Here is a 25,348-nt window from a genome sequence, read left to right on the forward strand (position 1 = left end):
GGTGTGGATTGCACTCTTAGCAAATTTGCGGATGATACTAAACTGGGAGGAGTGGTAGATACGCTGGAGGGCAGGGATAGGATACAGGGGGACCTAGACAAATTGGAGGATTGGGCCAAAAGAAATCTGATGAGGTTCAATAAGGATAAGTGCAGGGTCCTGCACTTAGGACGGAAGAACCCAATGCACAGCTACAGACTAGGGACCGAATGGCTAGGCAGCAGTTCTGCAGAAAAGGACCTAGGGGTGACAGTGGATGAGAAGCTGGATATGAGTCAGCAGTGTGCCCTTGTTGCCAAGAAGGCCAATGGCATTTTGGGATGTATAAGTAGGGGCATAGCGAGCAGATCGAGGGACGTGATCGTCCCCCTCTATTCGACATTGGTGAGGCCTCATCTGGAGTACTGTGTCCAGTTTTGGGCCCCACACTACAAGAAGTTTGTGGATAAATTGGAGAGAGTCCAGCGAAGGGCAACAAAAATGATTAGGGGTCTGGAACACATGACTTATGAGGAGAGGCTGAGGGAACTGGGATTGTTTAGTCTGCAGAAGAGAAGAATGAGGGGGGGATTTGATCGCTGCTTCCAGCTACCTGAGAGGTGGTTCCAGAGAGGATGGTTCTAGACTATTCTCAGTGGTAGAAGAGGACAGGACAAGGAGTAATGGTCTCAAGTTGCAGTGGGGGAGGTTTAGGTTGGATATTAGGAAAAACTTTTTCACTAGGAGGGTGGTGAAACACTGGAATGCGTTACCTAGGGAGGTAGTAGAATCTCCTTCCTTAGAAGTTTTTAAGGTCAGGCTTGACAAAGCCCTGGCTGGGATGATTTAATTGGGGATTGATCCTGCTTTGAGCAGGGGGTTGGACTAGATGACCTCCTGAGGTCCCTTCCAACCCTGATATTCTATGATTCTATGATAAGGTACATGCTAAAGATCCCAAGGATTAGGTAAATGGGCAGCCCTTGAAGGGAGTGTTTATTGCGTCACTTCCCCCTCTCAGCTACCTCTAGTGTCTGGCTCTAATCTGGGTGCACTCTCCACTGGTTTCCCCACTGAGAAGTTGATTACAATCCAGTGACCTTGTTCTGAATGTGAGGTTTCATTTTGCTAGCTTCATAAGATTTAGACTCGCAAGTCAATTTTCTCACCATCTTAGAGGTGCAAATTCTCCCATTCCCCTTGCGTTTGTTTTTGCAAGTCTAAGGAACACAATTAGACTCACAGGAATAAATGAGCAGAGGCCTGTTCCCTGGACCTGACATGCTGGGCAGATACTGCTTGGCATATCTAAAAATAGCTAGTTTGCTTTGAAGAGAGTATAGAGGACAGAAGCCTTTGAAGAGAGCATAGAGGACAGAAGCCTTTGGATTTATAAGGCTGTTATAACAGTAAGGTGCTGCTGTTTTTACTATACTGCATAATCCACAAATATGGGCCCAAGGGACCCAGTATGTCGGCTGCTCTCTTCCAGGTGCTCCTGCTGAGGTTCGGCTAGCACTCCCACGCTGCTCAGCAGCCTCCTGCTGCTTTTGCATGGTGCTGGTTATTGTGGTGCTGAAGCGACATCACCAGACGCAAGAGCCATCTGCTAGTTGCTGAAAGAGGGCTTTGCATTCAGAAGTGCTGATTCAGCATGGCAAGAGCTAATAGCCAGATGGGAGTAGGCAGAAGATTTGCTGTGGGAGAAATGGTGGCCTGACAGAGAGAGTAGGAGGACTGAAAAAATAATCTAGAGAAGGGGAAAAGTGAAGAGGAGCAGAGAGGGAAAATGAGAGCTAGAGGAGAGCAGGGTCACCAGGAGACCCAGTCCAGAAGTTCCTAGAGTAATTTTGGCTTTCTACTAGTTGCTAATTGAATGGGCTAATTTAAAGTCTGGTTGACAGCCTACACCCAGAACAAAGTCTATATACTTATTGACCATTAATTCCCATTAAATGCATTGAGAGTAGCTGAATGTTTGTTGGTTCATTAACATGTTTTTGATACTGTCTCGCATGACCTTCTCATAAACAAACTAGGAAAATACAACCTAGATGGAGCTACTATAAGGTGGTTGCATAACTGGTTGGAAAATTGTTCCCAGAGAGTAGTTATCAATGGTTCAGAGTCATGCTGGAAGGGCAAAATGAGTGGGGTTCCGCAGGGATCAGTTCTGGGTCCAGTTCTGTTCAGTATCTTCATCAATGATTTAGATAATGGCACAGAGAGCACACTTATAAAGTTTGTGACAGAACCAGACCAGTGGGGTGCAGGAGTCTGGTAGAAAGCAAATATACTGGCCGCTGGATGAACAGTTTTCATCTGAGTGACCAGAGCAGGGGCTACAATAGAGCAATCAAGAACCTGCTAGAACCAGTTAAGACAGGCAAGCTAATTAAGACACCTGGAGCCAATTAAGAACATACTAGAATCAGTTATGGCAGGTAGACTAATCAGGATACCTGGTTTAAAAAAGGACCTCCCATCAGTTAGGGGAGGGTGTGCAGGGAGCAGGGAGTGAGAAGGCGTGCTGCTGGAGGACTGAGGAGTACAAGCGTGATCAGGCTTCAGGAGGAAGATCCTGCAGTGAGGGTGGAGAAGGTGTCGGGAGGAGGCCATGGGGAAGTAGCCCAGAGAGTTGTAACTGTTACGCAGCTGTTACAAGAGACACTGTAGACAGTTGCAATCCACAGGGCCCTGGGCTGGAACCCGGAGTAGAGGGCGGGCCTGGGTTCCCCCCATTCCCCTCAACTCCCTATTTGAGACAAGAGGAGGTGACCTGGACTGTGTGTCCCACCAGAGGGGAAGGTCCCTGGCCTATCCCCCGACCCACTAGGTGGGTCAGCAGAGACTGCGGGGATTGTTCTCCTCCCTTTCCCCATGCTGGCCAGTGATGAGGCTAACTGAGTGAATGTCAGGTTTGAGCCACTAGCAAAAGTGGCCAAACTGAGGGCGGCCGTGAATCTCTGAAGCAAGCAAATCCGCCAATAAGCGCAGGACCCACCAAGGCAGAGGAGGAACTTTGTCACAAGTTTGTGGACGATACGAAGCTGGGAGGGGTTGCAAGTGCTTTGGAGAATAGGATTAAAATTCAGAATGATCTGGACCAACTGGAGAAATGGTCTGAAGTAAATAGGATGAAATTCGATAAGGACAAATGCCAAGTACTCCACTTAGGAAGGAACAATCAGTTGCACACATACAAAATGGGAAATGACTGTCTGGGAAGGAGTACTACGGAAAGGGATCTGGGGGTCGTAGTCGATCACAAGCTAAATATGAGTCACAAGCTAACTATGAGTCAACGGTGTAATGCTGTTGCAAAATGCAAACATCATTCTGGGATGTATTAGCAGGAGTAGTGTAAGTAAGACACAAGAAGTAATTCTTGTGCTCTTCTCTGCACTGATTAGGCCTCAACTGGAGTATTGTGTCCAATTCTGGGTGCCACATTTCAGGAAAAATGTGGACAAATTGGAGAAAGTCCAGAGAAGAGCAACAAAAATGATTAAAGGTCTAGAAAACATGACCTATAAGGGAAGATTGAAAAAACTGGGTTTGTTTAGTCTGGAGAAGAGAAGACTGAGAGAGGACATGATAACTGTTTTCAAGTACATAAAAGATTTTTACAAGGAGGAGGGAGAAAAATTGTTCTTCTTAACCTCTGAGGACAGGACAAGAAGCAATGGGCTTAAATTGCAACAAGGGCGGTTTAGGTTGGACATTAGGAAAAACTTCCTAACTGTGAGAGTGGTTAAGCACTGGAATAAATTGTCTAGGGAGGTTGTGGAATCTCCGTCATTGGGGATTTTTAAGAGCAGGTTGGACAAACACCTGTCAGGGATGGTCTCGATAATACTTAGTCCTGCCTTGAGTGCAGGAGACTGGACTAGGTGACTTCTCGAGGTCCCTTCCAGTCCTATGATTCTATGTTTTTTAAAGGAAGCTGCAATGGAGACCCTGTTCTCAATTTCTTAAAAGATATTTTTCATTGAGAACAAAAATAACTACTGTTTACTCCATCTGTTTAAATATAGTAGGCTCAATGCTGCAGCCACATTGTACACTTGCGGTCATTTCAGTGAGTTTAGTGGGAGCTGCTTGTAGGAAGCTACAGGAGAGTTGGGCCCACTCTAAATATTCACCCAGTTCTTGCATATCACTAAAGAACAACATTGATGCTCATCTTTAGAGGTCACAGACAAGTAATGGTTTGGTTTGCTGGGAGGCCAGCTACAGTTTCCAGATGGTGCAGTCCCATTTAGAGCATATTGCAGCAATCCAAGTTAAGGTAATCTAAGGTTACAAAGGCCTGAATCACTGTGATGAGGTCCACATACCTATGAAGAAAGGACCCAGCCTTCTTGACAGATGCAGGGGATTCAAAGCATATTTGGCAACCACTGCTACTTGGACATTCAGGCACAGATGGGAATCCAACAAGACGCCTAAACCATGTTTGAGTGTGTCTTAACCCCAACAAACCTACAGGCACTTCAGGAGTTAAAGTGCCTCATGGCTAAACAATATATATAAAATATTAATAGCCAAGCTGAATATTTATATTGTAACTGGAAACCTGTTCTGATTTCTCAAAATAAAAAACTAGGGACCAAATTCTCCTTAGATAAATATGTAAAATTCCCATTGCTCCCTGGGAGAAGGATTGACGGATTAGAAAATTTGTAGGCTTTTCCACCTGCAGTCCCAATTTACTAGCTGTGGCAACAGTAACATTCTCTTGGTTATGGTTATGTGTCTCTTCCTAGAATTCTTGTCTCTGAGAAACATTAAACATTCCCGGGTTTTGTTTTATTGTTATATTTGGGGATGGCGCAATACTAAACTCCAGCTATCAGCTCACAGACCTCTACGCTCTGAAGGTTCAGGGTGGCTTTAATAATTTTTTAGCTAATTTTCTTTGACTTGCACAGAATTTATCAGTAGATTTGAAGCTCCCTTTAAATGTGCAATTTTCTGTAGCCATCCAGGCTTGAAAGTTTCTTAAGGAGCTCCAAATGCTAAACCTTCTAAAATCAAAAGGAATGACTCAAAGGTCATTATTACCTCCAGAACATTGTGGTTCCTATTTTATTACTATTAAGTAGGATTTAGCTCTATTTTATTAAGGCTATTTTTACAGCCATGTTAGAGGTTAATGCATTTCCCACATAATCCACTGCCTTGCTTACTAAATGTTGAACTCATTAAAGCCAAGTAATACATAGTGAAATTTTCTAGATAAAGTGATATATTAAATACCTGTGAAGAGTTAAGGACTGAGAGTGTCTAAGAATTTTAATTGACAGGAAGGTGAGTGTAGTGGAACCTGCCCCAAATAGCCTTTGCAGTGTATTCTAAGGGAAAGGGGTTAGAGTCTGGACTACTCTGTTCTCTGGAGAACCCTGAAGGTGCCTTTGGAAAGGTGACACACCCGCCTAGTCAGAGGATGAGGATTATTTATGATTTGCATTTCGGTAGTGACCCAAAGCCCTAATCAGGATTGGTGCCCCATTGTGCTGGTGATACAAATACGCAGCAAGACAAGACTATGCCCCAAAGGTCTTGTACTCTAATATGAAAACAGACACGTGAGCGTGGCACATAATTGGAGAGGAGGGGTGTTTATGGTGTGTCATCTCATATTTGCTCCTTAGCCACAAACAATTAGTGTCTGTAGGTGTCCCCAATTAGTGCAGAGATGTCTGTCTCCACATGTGCTAATTACAACAACAATGAATTTGGGCACAATGATCCCTTTCGCCTTGTGTCCCTCTCTGTCTCTTTTGTGAGATGGGATGATGCCCAGTTACCAGAAACTGGGATTGGATGACAGGGGATGAATCACTTGATAATTGCGCTGTTCTGTTAATTTCCTCTGTAGCATCTGGCACTGGTCACTGTCTGAAGACAGGATACTGGGCTAAATGAACCATTGGTCTGACTCAGTTTGGCCGTTCTTATGTTCTTCTGTTCTCTGGCCAGATCTAGAATATAGCACATCTCGTTGGTTTGGAGGCAACCACCAGACACTGGAATCTAGCCCTGTTTGTGAGCACGTGAGTGGAGTAGCTGTGCCAGTGAGGAACTGTTATCGTCTCTACATTTCAACTGTACAAAGTGCAAATGCTAAAGAATTAGGCATTGAAAGGGTTGGAAATTTGTGCGGTTCGTTAAATCCTTTTCTGGTCATCTGAACCTGAATTCAGAGGCATCCACATAGTGCTTTGAGGGTTATAAGAATTGAGACAGAACTGGTACATGAGAAATAATGAGCTTACCTCAGTGTACCTCTGGGGCAACTCACCCCACCACATAAAGGTTTTCACACTAAAGCAGAACATCATGTCTGCTGCAGTTTCTTATTACTTGTGACATGACATTACATTTCTGAACATTGTAATTTCATGTAACACAACGACCTAGTTTTAGAGTAAAAGCTAGAATACTGTGAATCTAAAAGTGTTTCTTGCCTAGTTTCCTGGGTTCTTTAAATGAAATACGAAACCTTAGTTTGTGTGACTAAGTGATGGTAAAACAGGAGTCCAGAGCTTGGCTTCTCTACTTTTCCCTAGTAGACTGAAAAGCTCACCAAAATGTTCTTGTGGCTGAGGCGAACGGTTTGTCTAAACACACTCACTAATCCTTGTCCAAGAATCCAATACATATATTTAGATTTTGATCTTAATAATAACACCTAGCTGTTACATAATACCTTTCATCAGGAGACCTTAAATGCTTTACCAAGAAGGTCAGTATCATCACCATTTTACAGTTGCGGAAACTGAGGTGAAGTGATTTGCACTAGGTCATCTAGCAGGCTGGTGGCAGAGCTGGGACAAGAACCCAGGTCTCCTGAATTCTAGTTGAATGTGCTATCTAGTAGGCCACATTGCTTCTCACCCAAAGACTGCTCCTGACCCACCCATGTCCTCCAAAGCCCATAATAGCTTGGCCCTTGGCAGACACTTTAAAAACACAAGAACAGGAGATAAAAAGTAAAAAATTGACTAAAGGATCCACTCCTCTTTCTCCCACACATCATTTGATCACTTGTCATGTCACCGGTGCATCTTATCTCCACTCCGCCCAACTTTCCTACTAGATGAAAATCCCACACTCCATTACCTCAGTCCCTGCCAATGCCTGTTCAGACATGTGGGCTTTGCAGTAAGCCCAGAAGATCAACAGAGTCATACAATCAACTGCTGTTGGGCAAATTCTGCCTTCTTGAGATGTGATTGAGGCCAGAATTTGGCCCTCGTATTGCACAGTGAAACACAACCCTTATGATGCAATGAAACTGTCCCTTTAAAATTCCAGTAGACAAAAAATATTAGACCTCAGAAAGGAGATATTCTCCTTTGTAGCTATGGGAAACCTGAACACTGTTACTCTCTTATGAGGCCAGCATCAAATTGTTTACAAATAGATAGATGGTTTGAAAAGGAACAGGAGAGTTTAATTAAGGAAATGCATGTGAAACAACTCTAGTAATTCAGAACATGCGGTTTCAGTGAACTTAAGTGCTAAATTGACATTCTTTTTTATTGAGACTATATACCCTGTCTGAACAGCTGGGCTCAGGAACAGTGATTAAAGAAGAGTCCATGAAGGTGCTGATGATTCACCTTCAAGCCCATCCATATTCCCTGGCATTTGATTTGGAACCTTCCTTTCTGATCAAGAGCACAGGCCTTGTGAAGGCAGTTTGAGAAAGGAGCCTAATCGCGTTCACAGCCTAACCCTTACATACGCTGCTGTGTCCTGAATGCCACCACTCTCCATATTTTCAGGCATCCAGTCTGCTGGGAGTAGAGCTTTGCTGAATGCGTATGATGACTGAGACCTGACCCGAATCTAGATTATCATCAGTCACTGGATTGTTTTTAGACTTGCCCGGATGATTTTAAAAATCCTTAGTAGGATCTGTTTTTATTCACGGATGTCTTACTAAGCCGTGTTCAATCCAGATGATCATGCACGAGCACCAACAGTCTTCTGCAGCCTCCGCCATCAATCTTTAGGTCAGCAAGTGTTTGGACATTGGCATTGCTGGCCCAGAGTTTTGAGGCTGACACTTGCTCCTCCTGATCCATCTATGAAACAGTTCCTCTTTCCCAAATACTTTCTGTTTTAATCACTGTTTGGCTAGGAGTGGGCCTGCTCCCCCTCTTTAATGGTGTCATGCTACATTTCGCTTGGCTTTTCATATGGTGTATTTGATGGTTTAATTGTTGTTTGTGTGGTATTGGGTTATTTGCTGTGTCACAACGCCATGGCAGGGCCTGTATAAATATTTATCAAAATAATTAGAATACACAGGAAAGGGCCTGAATGTCTCTCTTACAGTAACTGCTAAGAGAAATTTGTGTTTTACACAAGCAAAATTGAGCAGTTATGCCACTATATAAATCCATATTATGCCCATGCCTTGAATACTGCATATGGTTCTGTTTACCCCATCTCAAAAAGATATATTAGAATTAGTAAAGGTAAAGAGAAGGGCTAAATAAATGATTAGGGGTCTGGAACGGCTGCCATATGGGGAGAGAGTAAAAAGCCTGGGACTGTTCAGCGTGGGAAAGAGACAGCTAAGGGGGGAGATGACCGAGGGCTATAAAATCATGGACGGTGTGGAGAAAGTGAATAGAGATGTTACTTATCCCTTCACATAACAGAAGAACTAGGGGTCACCTGATTTAAATCAATCTGCAGCAGGTTTAAAACAAGCAAAAGGAAACACTTCTTCACACAACGCACAGTCAACCTGTGGAACTTGTTGTCAGGGGATGTTGTGGAGGCTGAAAGTATAACTGAGTTCAGAAAAGAATTAGATAAATCCGATGATCATGATGGTCCCTTCTGACCTTATAGTCTGAGAGTCAAAATTAATGGAGGATAGGTGCATTAATGGCTCTTAGACAAGATGGTCAGGGATGCAATCCCATTTTCTGAGTGTCCCTAAATTTCCAACAGCCAGAAGCTAGGCCTGGACAACAGGGGTTGGATCATTCGAAATGCCCTGTCCTGTTCCTTCCCTTTAAAACATCTGGCACTGGCCACTATCAGAAGACAGGATACTGGGCTAGATGAACTATTTGTCTGACCCAGTATGGCTGTTTTTATATTCTTATGTTCTTACCCATTGATGAAAATAGAAAAGGAGTACTTGTGGCACCTTAGAGACTAACCAATTTATTAGAGCATAAGCTTTCGTGAGCTACAGCTCACTTCCTCAGATGCATATCGTGGAAACTGTGCTGCAGATCAAATCCGCACAGACAGAATATCCCAGGTCGGGGTTCCAGGGGTGTGTCTGTGCGGATTTGATCTTGTGCTTTTTCAGGAAGTTTCTTGAGCAAATGCTGTAGTTGCTTTTGGTAACTCTCAGTGGGATCATAGGGTAATGGCTTGTAGAAACTTGTGTTGGAGAGCTGCCGAGCAGCCTCTTGTTCATATTCTGACCTATTCATGATGACAACAGCACCTCCTTTGTCAGCCTTTTTGCTTATGATGTCAGAGTTGTCTGTCTACTACCCAAGATCCATAAACCTGGAAATCCTGGGCGACCCATCATCTCAGGCATTGGCACCCTGACAGCAGGATTGTCTGGCTATGTAGACTCCCTCCTCAGGCCCTACGCTACCAGCACTCCCAGCTACCTTCGAGACACCACTGACTTCCTGAGGAACTTCAATCCATCAGTGATCTTCCTGATAACACCATCCTGGCCACTATGGATGTAGAAGCCCTCTACACCAACATTCCACACAAAGATGGACTACAAGCCATCAAGAACACTATCCCCGATAATGTCACGGCTAACCTGGTGGCTGAACTTTGTGACTTTGTCCTTACCCATAACTATTTTACATTTGGGGACAATGTATACCTTCAGATCAGCGGCACTGCTATGGGTACCCGCATGGCCCCACAGTATGCCAACATTTTTATGGCCGATTTAGAACAACGCTTCCTCAGCTCTCGTCCCCTAAAGCCCCAACTCTACTTGCGCTATATTGATGACATCTTCATCATCTGGACCCATGGAAAAGAAGCCCTTGAGGAATTCCACCATGATTTCAACAACTTCTATCCCACCATCAACCTCAGCCTGGTCCAGTCCACACAAGAGATCCACTTCCTGGACACTACAGTGCTAATAAAGGATGGTCACATAAACACCACCCTATACCGGAAACCTACTGACCGCTATTCCTACCTACATGCCTCCAGCTTTTACCCTGACCACACCACACGATCCATCATCTACAGCCAAGCTCTGCGATACAACCGCATTTGCTCCAACCCCTCAGACAGAGACAAACACCTACAAGATCTCTGTCAAGCTTTCTTACAACTACAATACCCATCTGCGGAAGTGAAGAAACAGATTGATAGAGCCAGAAGAGTTCCCAGAAGTTACCTACTACAGGACAGGCCTAACAAAGAAAATAACAGAACGCCACTAGCCGTCACCTTCAGCCCCCAACTAAAACCCCTCCAACGCATTATTAAGGATCTACAACCTATCCTAAAGGATGACCCAACACTCTCACAAATCTTGGGAGACAGGCCAGTCCTTGCCTACAGACAGCCCCGCAACCTGAAGCAAATACTCACCAACAACCACATACCACACAACAGAACCACTAACCCAGGAACTTATCCTTGCAACAAAGCCCGTTGCCAACTGTGCCCACATATCTATTCAGGGGACACCATCACAGGGCCTAATAACATCAGCCACACTATCAGAGGCTCGTTCACCTGCACATCCACCAATGTGATATATGCCATCATGTGCCAGCAATGCCCCTCTGCCATGTACATTGGTCAAACTGGACAGTCTCTACGTAAAAGAATAAATAGACACAAATCAGATGTCAAGTATTATAACATTCATAAACCAGTCGGAGAACACTTCAATCTCTCTGGTCACACAATCACAGACATGAAGGTCGCTATCTTAAAACAAAAAAACTTCAAATCCAGACTCCAGTGAGAAACTGCTGAATTGGAATTCATTTGCAAATTGGATACTATTAATTTAGGCTTAAATAGAGACTGGGAGTGGCTAAATCATTATGCAAGGTAGTCTCTTTCCCCTTGTTTTTTCCTACCCCCCCCCCCCCGGGACGTTCTGGTTAAACTTGGATTTAAACTTGGAGAGTGGTCAGTTTGGATGAGCTATTGCCAGCAGGAGAGTGAGTTTGTGTGTGTGTGTGTGTGTGTGTGTGTATGGCGGTGGGGGGGTGAGAAAGCCTGGATTTGTGCTGGAAATGGCCCACCTTGATTATCATGCACATTGTAGGGAGAGTTGTCACTTTGGATGGGCTATTACCAGCAGGATAGTGAGTTTGTGTGGGGGGGGGTGGAGGGTGAGAAAACCCGGATTTGTGCTGGAAATGGCCCAACTTGATGATCACTTTAGATAAGCTATTACCAGCAGGACAGTGGGGTGGGAGGAGGTATTGTTTCATATTCTCTGTGTATAAATAAAGTCTGCTGCAGTTTCCACGATATGCATCTGAGGAAGTGAGCTGTAGCTCATGAAAGCTCATGCTCAAATAAATTGGTTAGTCTCTAAGGTGCCACAAGTCCTCCTTTTCTTTCTATGAATGTTAGATAGTTTTGGAATTGCTATGGAGAATCCACATTAAGATTTTTTTTCAGTGGAGAGCAATCACCAGTGTCTGTCTGTCATCTCAGAAAACCAATGGCTGACACAGCAATTTGTAGAGCACCCATGACTTGTAGTATCTAAGCACCACAAAGCCTCTCTTCTGAAACTTCTATAACAGAAGATGCAAATTGCCCATAAATGATACTGAATGTTGTCAACTCTGTTGATGAAAATCATTCCAAAATTATTCGGAAGTGTCAGTGAGTTTCTGGTGTTGAACAAGGAGATAGAAAGGCAAGGTGTGTGTGTGTGTGTAAAATGTGCCCTTGTACCAGACACATTTGAAAAAGTGGTGTAAAGACAGTCTATGGTGAGCTAGAGTCAAAACAGAGGCAGCAACTGCCATGTTGATTTGGTCTAGAGTTCATACTGAAGATGCTTTGTAAAGACTGATAGCATCATCTCTTGGTGTATGACAAGATCTTTTAGTGTCTTGATTTTGTATTTGTCAGCCTTGTACTGCTTGACTTGCTTCATTTACTTTTATGGCAGTGCTTGTGTTATTGAATTAAGTGATAATAACACTGTTGTGCTGTTTTATGAGGCAATAATCCAGTTCCTGAGTGTGGAATCAACGAGGCCAAAGACTGTGTAGTTAATCCTGATAAAGCAACTGGATTATTGCTGAGTAAAGCAGGGCTGTGGTCCTGTTAGCACTTTTTACAACTGCTTCAAAAAGATGTAATATAACTGAGAGAAACAGCTGGGGAGTGACAGGGATAAGCAGGCTAGGGGTGTTGGGAAAGGGATGGGGAGGCTGGGGTTCTCAAGCAGAGAGTCAGATTACACACCAGAATCATTCCAGTTCATTCTTCTGTGTCACCCACTGGTGAGGAGTTAAAGATCTGGAAAAGTTCAGGGACCTTTAACACGTGGATGAATTTGATGATGAGATCAGGGAAGTCCCCCAAATTAATATCCACAATATTCCTCCTGCCATGGGGGACAGGTGCTGAGAGCCTACTTCCAGAGGGTAAAGTTTCAATTGGCAGGTCACAAAATGAAGGCACCTGGATTAAGAACCCATCAAGTCTTCTTATCCCATGAGAGACGTGAAAAAGCTGAGCACAAAGAGGGTTCAGCTGCCATTTTCTCACCTTTCCCACCTTTAAATCTGCTGTGCCAGACTGCTTGGGCACAAAATAAAGGAGAGGGGAGGGAAGCTAACAAGAAATATGCTCTGGGTGCAGGAAGTGAACACATTTTATCAGCGAGGGATGGACATTGAAGAATCTAGCACTGAGTTACCACAGTGAGGGCATGTTGATATCTAGATAAATAGTTCAGGTCCTGTGATTGACACCAGTGAGTTTAGATTAATAGATGCATAGATTCTAAGGCCAGAAAGGGCCATTATGATCATCTAGTTTAGGGAAAACTCCCAGATTGAGGGCAAGATTCTACTGCACTTACCTGAGGTTTTCATAGTATGTTACATGGCTCCATGGCCTATGACTCTAACTTAGTGTTTTTCAGGGTCATTAGCGAAGTCAGAAGAAACTAATATTTCATACAGACAATTTTTTGTTTATATTTCTCTGTATAGCGTGCACTGAAATGCAAGTATAATATTTATATTCCAAATGATTTATTTTATAATTATATGGTAAACATGAGAAAGTAAGCAATTTTTCAGTAATAGTGTGCTGTGACACTTTGTATTTTTATGTCTGATTTTGTAAGCAAGTCGTTTTTAAGTGAGGTGAAACTTGGGGGTATGGAAGACAAATCAGACTCCTGAAGGGGGGTACAGTAGTCTGGAAAGGTTGAGAGCCACTGTCCTAAACTCATTCCAAGTTTGCAAATGTTCATGATTTATAAAGATGTTAATGGCCCATATAGTCTTCCATTCAACTCAGAGGGCTTCACATGTGCAGGCCAAAGGGAAGGAAATGTTTTTAAACATCAGACTGTAAATATTGAAAGGGTATAATGAGTTACCATGTGGTTAGGCTTTTACGGAAGAGCTAGTCCTTTAGAATTATTTCTCTAAGGAGTCCTGGGGTTCTCAGAACAGTTCTCTCAATCTGAGTGCCCAAGGAATAGTTTTATAACCTGGGATTGGGTGAAGGAGTCATCACACATAAATATCAACAGTGCACAAAAAACCTACTGTGTTCACTTTTAATACTTTTTGCAATGGCAGCACAATATATCTACGCTGTATGGAGAAGGCCAATGTGCAGCCCCTATCCTCCCACCACTCCCAGGTAAGGCATGACAAATTCTTAAGTGCATTGCAGACTTCCCCAGTTGCTAAGCATGATAACAAGTGATTCTGGAATTGTAATACATTGGGGAGAATTGCATCTTAATGGTTCTTGCTCTCCTGCTCCAATCTCAGTTGATTAGTGTCTGGAGAGTAGAGAGGTATCATGTGTGGCTGAAGACTTGTTGGAGATTTCCAATACTGATTATATTTCCTTGTTGTCAGGGTTTGCTTCTGTATTTATAAAAAGGGCATGGTAAATGTTGTAAAGGATTTCAATACTGTGTGTGTGTGTGTGTGTGTGTGTGTAAATAAAACACGCACAATTTAGATATTTCTTTCTAAGTATTCATTTATTGATGATGTCAGCTGGCAGGCTAAGGTCAAATACCTGTATTCTCATGGTAAAATCTGGTAGTCTCTTACAATCTACACAATCATTTACCATTATGTCACGAGTACACTGCATGGGAACATGTGACTGAGGTCTTGAGAGGAATGCAATAACTAGTCTTGTAAGGATTTGATTTTTATCAGTAAATACCAGTTTCACCATGTACACACACACTGACAAAAAATAGTCCCAGAGCTACTTATCAAAATTTTCAGATAGGCAAAGTAAGAAAAATGCTGCTTGAGAACTTATTAGAGTTTGATTTAAGGATATTTGCATTATATATTTTCATGTGATATTGAGAATTTGTGTTTTAACAATTATAAAGCTTTAACTTTTTGAATCTCAATGTCTGTCATTAAATAATTATCAAACCCACCCCATAATTTCCCACAACTGAAAATTTAAATTAAAATTTTAAAAATACTTAAAAATGAGCATGGATATTATCTGTCAAAATTATTTTTAAAAATGGAATTCTGCCAAGCCTTGTGATGATGCTTCGGAGTTCCTAATGCAGGTATCTCAGTGGGCACTTCTATATCTGACACATTGTTACAGATGCAGTGCATGAAATTTGGAAGATATTGAAACAGACAGGCACCTTCTACTGCAGGACCATAAAAACGGAAAGATTAACAGGGACCCAGTGAACATGAGGTGGCTGGTGCTGATTATATTCAAAGATGCATTAGCACAACCCATATGATATGTATATTTGCATTAAAGCCCTTTGTTTCTGTCTCATAGAATTTGCTCTGATTGTCCCTGGGGTAGGTGGAGTGGGGACAATGCTTATGCCAGTACTGAACCCAGTCACGTTACTTCAATATCCCCCAGGAGTCAGTAGGTAAAAGAGATTTACTTTCAGTTCCTGGCCAAGCATGGAAGGGACAGTGCTGTTCTGCTCAGTTTGGTATGATGGAGAGACCATTTCCCTGTTCCTTATAATAGCTTGTGTTGCTGCTGTTATAGCTCTGCTGTGCATTGTGAAGTTATTCTGCAGCTACCAGTTCTTCTTTTTGCTTTTGATAGTTAATAAAGCTTTTTATTGAACAGTCAATGAACAAAAAGGGAAAAGAGGAAAATGACTAATCTTTAAAAGCCTCAACTAGCATCAGTGTGTGTGTTTGTGGCTCTCCTGGCAGAATTCCTCATGTGGCAGTTGGCACAGTTACTGAAAGCCAAAGGAAGAGAAAATAAAGCACAAGAGAACTGCAAAGTTGATTTAAAAAATAGGGCTTCAGCTTATTTTTAGTAAATAAAATCCAACGGAGTATGATTCAGAGAGTCTCATTTTCTGGGGAAAGAATATAGTTTTCAGAAATTCACTAAGTTTAGAGGCAACATCTCGGTGGTGGGGCCTTTAGAAAGAAATCCTGAGCTATTCCCAAAGGGTTCAGTGTGGTTGTGGTGTCTTGGCAAAATAATTGGAAGAGCTAACAGAAACATGCTTGCATAATGCAGGGCCCCTCAGGCCAGTGCCCCAACAACACTGTAATTAAATCCACATCTGCTTCTGCAGTAGCTTGCCCAAAAAATAAGCAGCCAATCAGAATCTGTTAATGGGCATATTAATGAAGCCAATAGAGCAGTATTCAAGAGGGACAAGGATTTATTATTCTTGCTCTTTACATTTTAAAGGTGCAGAATATCTCATTTCTAGGCATTATATCAATAATGTAGAGTCTTCTATGAGCAATAACAGACGAATAGGGCACTTTTCATCTGGTAGATAATGTAGTCAAAGTGGAGTTGATTCTAGCTCACAATGAAAATTTGTCATCTTAAAAGATCAACATATTTTTGTTTCTGATGAGAATATATTTTTAAACTCTCTTGGAAATCTGTTTTCTAAAGGGAGGGGAGAACAAAGTGCAATTAGCTAGGATAGCTTTTTAGCCATTTTAAACCAAAACAGAAGCTTTCTTCACCTTTGCACAGGATATGGTCTAATAACTGTATATTTTGTATATTCAATTACTAGTGTGGGGTTTGGGTTCAATAAACAAAAGCCAGGAGAGAGACTATTTAAAAGGCTGCAATGCCGTTGCCAACTGTGCCCACATATCTATTCAGGAGACACCATCACAGGGCCTAATAACATCAGCCACACTATCAGAGCCTCGTTCACCTGCACATCCACCAATGCGATATATGCCATCATGTGCCAGCAATGCCCCTCTGCCATGTACATTGGTCAAACTGGACAGTCTCTACGTAAAAGAATAAATAGACACAAATCAGATGTCAAGAATTTTATAACATTCATAAACCAGTCAGAGAACACTCCAATCTCTCTGGTCACGCAATTACAGACATGAAAGTCGCTATTTTACAACAAAAAAACTTCAAATCCAGACTCCAGTGAGAAACTGCTGAATTGGAATTCATTTGCAAATTGGATACAATTAGCTTAGGCTTGAATAGAGACTGGGAGTGGCTAAGTCATTATACAAGGTAGCCTATTTCTCCTTGTTTTTTCCTACCCCCTCCTCCCCCAGACGTTCTTGTTAAACCCTGGATTTGTGCTGGAAATGGCCCACCTTGATTATCATACACATTGTAAGGAGAGTGATCACTTTAGATAAGCTATTACCAGCAGGAGAGTGGGGTGGGAGGAGGTATTTTTTCATGCTTTGTGTGTATATAAAAAGATCTTCTACACTTTCCACAGTATGCATCCGATGAAGTGAGCTGTAGCTCACGAAAGCTTATGCTCAAATAAATTGGTTAGTCTCTAAGGTGCCACAAATACTCCTTTTCTTTTTGTGAATACAGACTAACACGGCTGTTACTCTGAAAATGCCATTTCTAACTCTTTCCTTTGTGCCTATGTATGCCAGCAAAAACGGTAAAATCACCCACTTGGGCAGACTCCTGAAGAACCTCTGTGCACATTCCCTAGGGTGAGAACACTTCCTGGTTTTGGGGACTGTAAATATATCCCTAATTGCACTTTGATTATGTTGTTAGTGTTTGTTTAATGTTTAACCTACTGTTTCCCACTCTGGCTTTCTTGCCTTCATTCCATAAATTACCCTCTGCATTAGACACTCCCTCCTTCTCTTCCTTTACTCAGTAATGCCCTCTCCTGTTTTGAAGCCCTCCTTAAAACTCTTTTAATCCAAGGCCTAGCAATGATGATCCACAAATTACTGATTATTTACACAAATTCAAACTAACCTGAGAGGTGGAAAGCAGAACCTGTTGGAAAGCCTAACCACTAACCTGTGTTTCATTTTTGCTTGTCTATGAGGTCTGTCTCATTTCAGTTTGTAAGCTACTTCAAGTTAGGAATGGTGTTTTACCATCGGTTTGTACAGCACCAAGCAGGTGCTCAGCAAATAAATAAAAATACATTATTCTAATAACATTAACTCACAAATGTAGTGGGCACTTCGACCTGAGCATTAGTGAAAGAGGCTGAGCAGCTGTATACATAAACGTATCATAGACTCAGAGACACAATAGTGGGGGGCAGAAATAGTCTCTGCTGCAAATGGAATAGAGCCATTTTATGACAGTGATGGGGGCTATGTAAGTACCTAGACATAGAAAAGCCCCCAGAGCATCCAGTTGGGCCCTCCTCATTTTATAGGACTGCTCACCACCATTTCCTTTGTTGTCTTGCCTAACTTGTTCATGAATCTCTGCAGTGCTGGTGGCTTGACCAATTTCCATGACAAATCTGTTTCACTGTCCAGTTGTGCTGTTAAGTATTTTTCCTAATGTTGAGCCTAATTTATTCTTTACGTAGCTTCATGTCACTGTATGGCTCCATGTTATTGTCTTGATACAACTCAGATAGCCAGTTGCAGGGATTCTCAAGCTTTTCATAGTGTGGATGCATCCTGTGGATCGTACTGCAATGGTTCATCCCATCCTGTTTAGAATCACAGAATATCCTTGTGGCAACTACAGCAACTACTTCCATGGAAAAAACAACATCAGGAAAATATTTAATCTAATTTTAGCTGGTTTAAATGGGATTGAGCAGCTGGGAACAAGGAGCAGAGGCAGCACCATGTCACTAATCAGCTCTCTGTGGGCCATCAGCAAGTGCTCCACAAACTACAACTGGTCCCTGGACCATAGTTTACGAACTGCTGGTTCTATTCGATTCACACCTATTTAAAGTCTCTTCTTCCATTTACATGACTCTCACTATGGTGAGAACTCCCCATCCATGAGAGGACAGGTTTTTTTGGAACTTACACAAAATGCATCATGTACTCTGTACTCTGAGGGTCCTGGGGAAGGCATTCACAAAGACATTGCAGCAAAGAGTGAAGAGGTATGTGGAAGAGGTGCTTGCAGAGGAACAGGCCAGATTTAGACCAGGACAAAGTACAATAGATACACTATTTGAATTAAAATAGGTGTCAGAGAAGTACATAGAATACAACCAAACCTATTACAACAACTTTATAGACTTCAAACAGGCTTTTGATAGCATTTGGCAGAAAGGGTTATGGCAAGTTATACATACATGGCAATACATACCACAGTGCAAGAAATAGAGGAAGACAACAGACATGTTGGATAGACACAGTGAACAATGACATAGAACAAAAAGGTTAAAAAGTGAATGGAGCTGTGAAGCTGGTACAAGATAAAAAGCGGTGGAAAGTCTTCATTCATCCACATCATCGCTGTTGAGCTGGCAGACAAGAAATTAAAGAAGACTACGCACGTTCACTCCAGTGATATCTTCTATATCAATTGTGACAGGATTGGGCCAGATGGCTCTAGGAGAGTAATAGAAGGCAGATATATTAGCCCCAGGCTAAGTAGGTCCCTTTTCCCTGGGTAAGGTAACAGGGAAGGTTCCAGAACAATCAGAAACCTTCTGGAGACAATTAAGACAGGCTGATTAGAACACCTGCAGCCAATGAAGAAGCTGCTAGAATCAATTAAGGCAGGCTAATCAGGGCACCTGGGTTTTAAAAAGGAGCTCACTTCAGTTTGTGGTGTGCGTGTGAGGAGCTGGGAGCAAGAGGCACTAGGAGCTGAGAGTGAGAACACGGACTGTTGGAGGACTGAGGTGTACAAGCATTATCAGACACCAGGAGGAAGGTCCTATGGTGAGGATAAAGAAGGTGTTGGGAGGAGGCCATGGGGATGTAGCCCAGGGAGTTGTAGCTGTCGCACAGCTGTTCCAGGAGTCACTCTAGACAGCTGCATTCCACAGGGCCCTCGGCTGGAACCCGGAGTAGAGGGCGGGCCCGGGTTACCCCCATATCCTCCCAACTCCTGGTCAGACACAGGAGGAGTCAACCTGGACTGTGGGTTCAGAAAAATGGCCAAGCTGAGGGCTGCCGTGAAGCTCCAAGGCAAGCAAATCCGCCAATAAGCACAAGACCCACCAAGGTAGAGCAGGAAATTTGTCGCACAATATATTTTAACTCAAGTTTTAAAATACATATTATGTAACTGATGGACTAAAAAGGTCAGCTGAATTTGCAGTGTAGACTATTCTAAAAATGCCAAACGGTTAGGTAGAGACTAGAGAATCTGTCAGATCACAGCAGTTACCAGAACTTTGTTCAGTGGCACAACTTTTTATGACAAATCGTCAGACAGATTTTGGTCTATTGCTTTTGAAAATTATTTGAAGAAAATGTTTCCCCTTCAAACTTTGCTGGCTCATACATCCCAGTATCAGAAGAAAGGAGAGGAGAGGCCATAGCAGAAAGATTGGCCACATTGTGGTATATATTGTAACACACTGAAAATATTACTACTCTTTATTAATAACAATACTTACTGATGGAATGGGACTTCCGGGGTTGGGTCTTTAGTCTGTTATGGCTGTAGCTAAAGACAACAGAGCTATATATTCACTGCATTTCTTGGAATCTTTGCTAAGGGTCTGCTTTGCCTCTATTGAAACTCCTGGCAAAACTCCCAATGACTTCAATGCGAGCAGAATTGTCCCCAGTCAGTTAATGTTTGTTCAGGGATTGACAATTATAAAATCTAACTTTATTCACACTTTATTGAATATCTGCCATTCAGATTCAATCCCAGTTTTAGTTCTGAGTTTCCAAGATCCTGCTCCGAAGTGTCATCTCAGGATTTTATTAGGAAGCTTCTTCATCCATTTGTTCTAAGTCAGTGGTTCTCAAAGGGGGGGGGCGGGCGCAGAGGAACATTTTGGGGTGGGTGGCAGGGCTGGGGCCAGCCCCCATGGGGGGCAGGGAGGGAGTGCTACACTTTCAGCCCCACTCTGCCCCCCAGACCAGCTCCTCCTTCAACCCTGTTCAGCCCCCAGTCCTGTGTTGCCTCCAGGCCCAGCTCTGCCCTCACACCAGCTCTGACCCCAGCTGCAGCTCAACTCCACCTCCTAGCTGTCTCTGCCCTCATTCCCTCTTTGTCCCCAGACCAGCTCTCCCTCTAGCCCCAGCTCCACCTTCATCCCAAGCTCTGCTGCTGAGGAAGCCTTCGCTGTGCAGTAATGTGGTAGGGGAGGGGGGTGTGGACAGATTCCACAGATTTGGTGGCAAGAGGGAGGATGTGACAGGAAAAGTGTGAGCACCACTGTTCTAAGTGAAATTATCTGTCAGTTAAATAATACAGATGTACCACAAAGCTAGGTGAAATTCTGATACATTGAGTGTAAACAAAAAAAAAAAAAAAAAAAGGGCGGGGGGGAAACCCATAGCTGGAAATTCAGATGCTAAATCCAATTGGGAACTGAGACCAAAGGATTTAGAACTCACCCGGCCTAACTTGGTGGTAGCAGCAGTTAACTTTCAGAAGTCCTGTTCCTGTCAAGTTGGTGACCGCACATTTCTTATAAGTGCTCCTTGTGTCTGCAGACTCTGAAATGCCTAAACATGTAAATTAGAGACCATGAGGGCTCCACTTACGAAATAATACATTAATATCAGGGACATTTTAAGGAGGAGGGTTGAAAATTTTTATTTTTTAACTCTTCCTTTTTGTTTATTCATTTCTTCTTGTGTAGGATGCTAGATCCTAGTAAGGACTCAGGCTTACTGAAGAGGAAATTTTGCATCGAGAGAAATGGGAACAGCAAGGAGAAAGGTAATTTTCTTGGACAAAAAAATCTTTGCCCGAAAGCTCTCTCCCATTCCTCAGACAGAGACCTTATGGAGGCTTTCCTCATGTGTACAGCTGCATGTTACAGCAACTCGTGTAGCATAAAAGCAGCATGTAACCTATTCACTGGCTAAGAGGGAGTTTTTGCAACTCCTAAAGCTTTCCCAGTAGAGAGAAACAGTTAAAACAGCAGTGTAAAATAGTGCTATTGAGACCCACCTTCAGCTGGAATCTCAAAAATTTTGTGGCAGAGGATGTATTTCACAGTACTGATCTTGCAGCAGTAAAATAGGGAAGTATGTTTGGTTTTGTTTTTAAAAATGTTTTTATTACAGATTTTAAGGTGTTAGAGTAGATTCTGTATTATGGACCACAAGATACTAACAAAATTTAATTGCATCTTTGTGTTCGTAAATATAAAACTGCATAACCCTTCAAGCATTGAAGATATTACATTAGTCTTATGTAACTTGTGTGTGTGTGCGCACATGCTGCATTTATACAGTGCCTGATGTACTAGGATTTGCACACACCTGCCTCTCTGACACATACTTCCCTGACTTGCATATGTGCATGGGTCCTCAGACTTGTACACACATGCTTTAAAAATTTAAATGAATATTAGATGAAGCTACATTCTTTGATGCCTTACAATAAATGCCTAATGTATTATAGAATATTTTATTACTAACCTGTTTGTAAATTGTACAACATATGTCATTGTAAGGCAAGAGCATTCTGTGTTGGTATTGTTAAGACAATGACTGTGAACATTTAGTGAAGATTTTAAGTAATTAAAAAGTGTATTCTCCAGTATCATGTGTTTTATAATTAAATATGTAGTTTAGCAGTAGAGTTTTGGTATAAAGTGTGTCTAACCAGAACATTCTCCTTCCCTGTTGTTATAAAAAGCTCCTGGAGGTGGTGCCATTTAACAAATACATCATCCAGGGATGCTGATCTGTCAGCATACTCCAGCTGAGCTACTAATAGCATTGCTGAGGTGCAGAGCTGACCATAAACTGCATCAGTTATAGGTAGGCAACTGCAGAGCCAATAAGTGCACTGGGAAATGCTTAATAAATTACTAAAAGGAAGCTGGTTTCAGATTCGCAGCCGTTTTAGTCTGTATTCGCAAAAAGAAAAGGAGGAGTTGTGGCACCTTAGAGACTAACCAATTTATTTGAGCATAAGCTTTCGTGTGCATCCGATGAAGTGAGCTGTAGCTAACGAAAGCTTATGCTCAAATAAATTGGTTAGTCTCTAAAGTGCCACAAGTACTCCTTTTCTTTAAAAGGAAGCTGAGCCTCCTGCAATGAGTGCAACACACAGTAGACTGTTCACTGCAACTACCACCATGGTCTTGTTGCTGTTGGAAGGTCCCCACAAAAGGCAATGCTATGTGTACTTGGTGCAGAATTCAGAGGACTCCAATGGGGAGAAAGTGCTTTATATCTTGTGTAGCTCAGGAATCTATTTCAAAACAATGTTAAACTGTGGCATTTCTGAGCCCCTTATGGGGTGGTAACTGCAAAATGGGATCATTTGTGGCTCTGGCAATTTGGGCTCAGAGATTTCACAACTATTTCCATTCTATTTCACTGCATACACGTTTCACCTTTTGTTTAAATAGTTTACTCCTCTCCTCGCCCCCCAACTGTCAAGTCAGAGTGGAAACAGGATGGGAACTGGATTTACAATGTGTCACAGGGACTCTTGTACACAGGTATCACAGAGAAGACCCTCCCAAGTTGTCAATAGTATTCTTAAACTCCAGTTGTTGTCATTACCTTTGTGCTGGACTTCATGGCATTCAGAGAGTGTAGAACCTCTATGCAGGTCGCCTGCACAATTTATCATTTTTGCACCAGCCCTGAAGGCAGGGTCCTCTGGAAATGAAAGAGGGAGGGCAGGGGTGTGAGTCAGTATTTGAACAGTAATTTTTAATTTTATTTTCTGCATTGTGTGATGCAGGGAAGGTCTCTCACTCTCATTATGCGTTCAGACTGTTGCTGTTTCTTGCTCCCATTGGAAAGCACACTCTGGAATCAGGTGGAGTCAGCTCCCTGGCAGAGTTCAATGCATACTATTTTTACATTTAAGAGAGACTGAGTATCTAAAAAAAGTAAGACACAGCCACAATATTGAACAGCAAGGATACTGTCCAAAGGAAGCCATAGAACTGCACAGGCTCTCCACAAATGGTGAAATTAGACTGTAAATTGTGCAGGCAGACCCCTTTACTATATGTACAATAAGCCTTCAGTCCTGACTGGAGCCCCTATGTGTTACTGCAATGCAAGAATTAATAATAATGATGCTAAGGGTCATATCGCTTACTTTTGGAGGTGGTGAGCTGAAACTGAAGGCAGAACAGAGCAGAGAGTTGGCATAAGAGCACTTCCAAGAAGCTTTTGGACCTACTTCCAATAGTTATCCCCTGATTTCTTTCCTTTTTTAAGGAATGACATCTGATATCTCCATTACCCACATTTTTGGACAGTGTATGCTTCTGCCAAAGAGATCAATTATGGTGCTTACACAAAATGAACAAAGAAAAGAAAAGGCATGGAAAAGTCAACTCCATGTGAAATACAGGAGGAAGATTCTGCTTACCCCACTGCTCTCTGTCTGTGTTTCAAGGTTTCCTGACTCAGTTCCAAAGATCCCTCTCCTTCCTCCTTTGTTTCCGTCTCAACCACCTGTGCCCCTCAATTCTGCAAAGTTGAGTTATCAACTAACTATTTCAGGTAAAGTCTGCTGCAGTTTCCACGGCATACATCTGATGAAGTGAGCTGTAGCTCACGAAAGCTCATGCTCAAATAAATTGGTTAGTCTCTAAGGTGCCACAAGTACTCCTTTTCTTATTTCAGGTAAGTTTATGCTTCCATACTTCCCTTTTTGTCCTGCTCTTGTGGCTGCCTGTTTGCTATCTTGTCCCTCTCTGTTGGGCATATTGGACATTCCTTCAGTTACCAGCTCATTTCTTTCTATATTTCCATGTTTGTGTTTTGTTAACATTTTCCCTTCTTGCTTGTATGTTATCACTCTAGCAGCTGTCGTTTCCTCCCTGCCCACACATCAACTTATTTTAGCTGCTTATGCCTTCTTCTCTGCTGTCTTCCCTTATGGAAACAATAACATATGTAGTGAATCAAGCAATCTTTAAACACTCTAAACTTATTAGAATGCATATTTTTCATAAAAGTTCTGTATAGACTGGATCCCTGAAAGGTCTGCTTGACTCTTGACCCCCAAAATATAATGTAAACTGTCCCTTTCTCCAGCAGTGTGTATTTCTGAATCATCAGGGTTGGAACTCATCTGTTTAGATGTCGCTAAGCTCCTCTATATAGACACAATTCTGTTTCAATTGCAAACTTTATCAGGCCTTCAAGATTAGGCTCTTCATTCCTCCTTGAAATGATGAATTTGTATGTCATGTCACCTCTCTGTGTCTGTTTCCCCATCTGTAAAATGAAGATGCTGCTTGTCTATTTCTTGTGGACTTTGTGTGGTTTAAATCATTAATGTTTGTAAAAAACTTTGAGATATTATAGAAGGGCACAGGATCGCTATAAGATATCAGCCTTCAAGAGTCAAAGTCATCAGTACAGAACAGCATTATGAGCCAGATCATACCTCTGAATAGGCTTTCCTGCCTATGGGCTCAGAAACTCAGCCACTTTCCACTCAATTTCCTTTGTAGCCTTCCATCAGGGTGGGATTTGCCTCCATCTTCCTCCTCAAGGACTGGCAGGGGTTTCAGCCCCCAAACTCCATTGGTCTTTGGAGTTCCTAGGGCATCCCCAATAAGCCAGTATCCCCAGATCCTGTCCTATGGAAGTGATCACTTCGCATAGGGGGAACCAGTATAAAGGAATGCCAGCAGGATCTTGGAATGAATTGTGATTTCTGTTTCTGAATCATAAAGAACAAATGGTATCTCCACAGCATGATGTGCAATCAGGGCTGCTTCAATGAGCTGCTGTACTGTAGCAGGGGATGG

The sequence above is a fragment of the Lepidochelys kempii genome, chromosome 19 (genome assembly GCF_965140285.1).
Source record: "Lepidochelys kempii isolate rLepKem1 chromosome 19, rLepKem1.hap1, whole genome shotgun sequence".
In the NCBI taxonomy this organism is placed as follows: Eukaryota; Metazoa; Chordata; order Testudines; family Cheloniidae; genus Lepidochelys; species Lepidochelys kempii.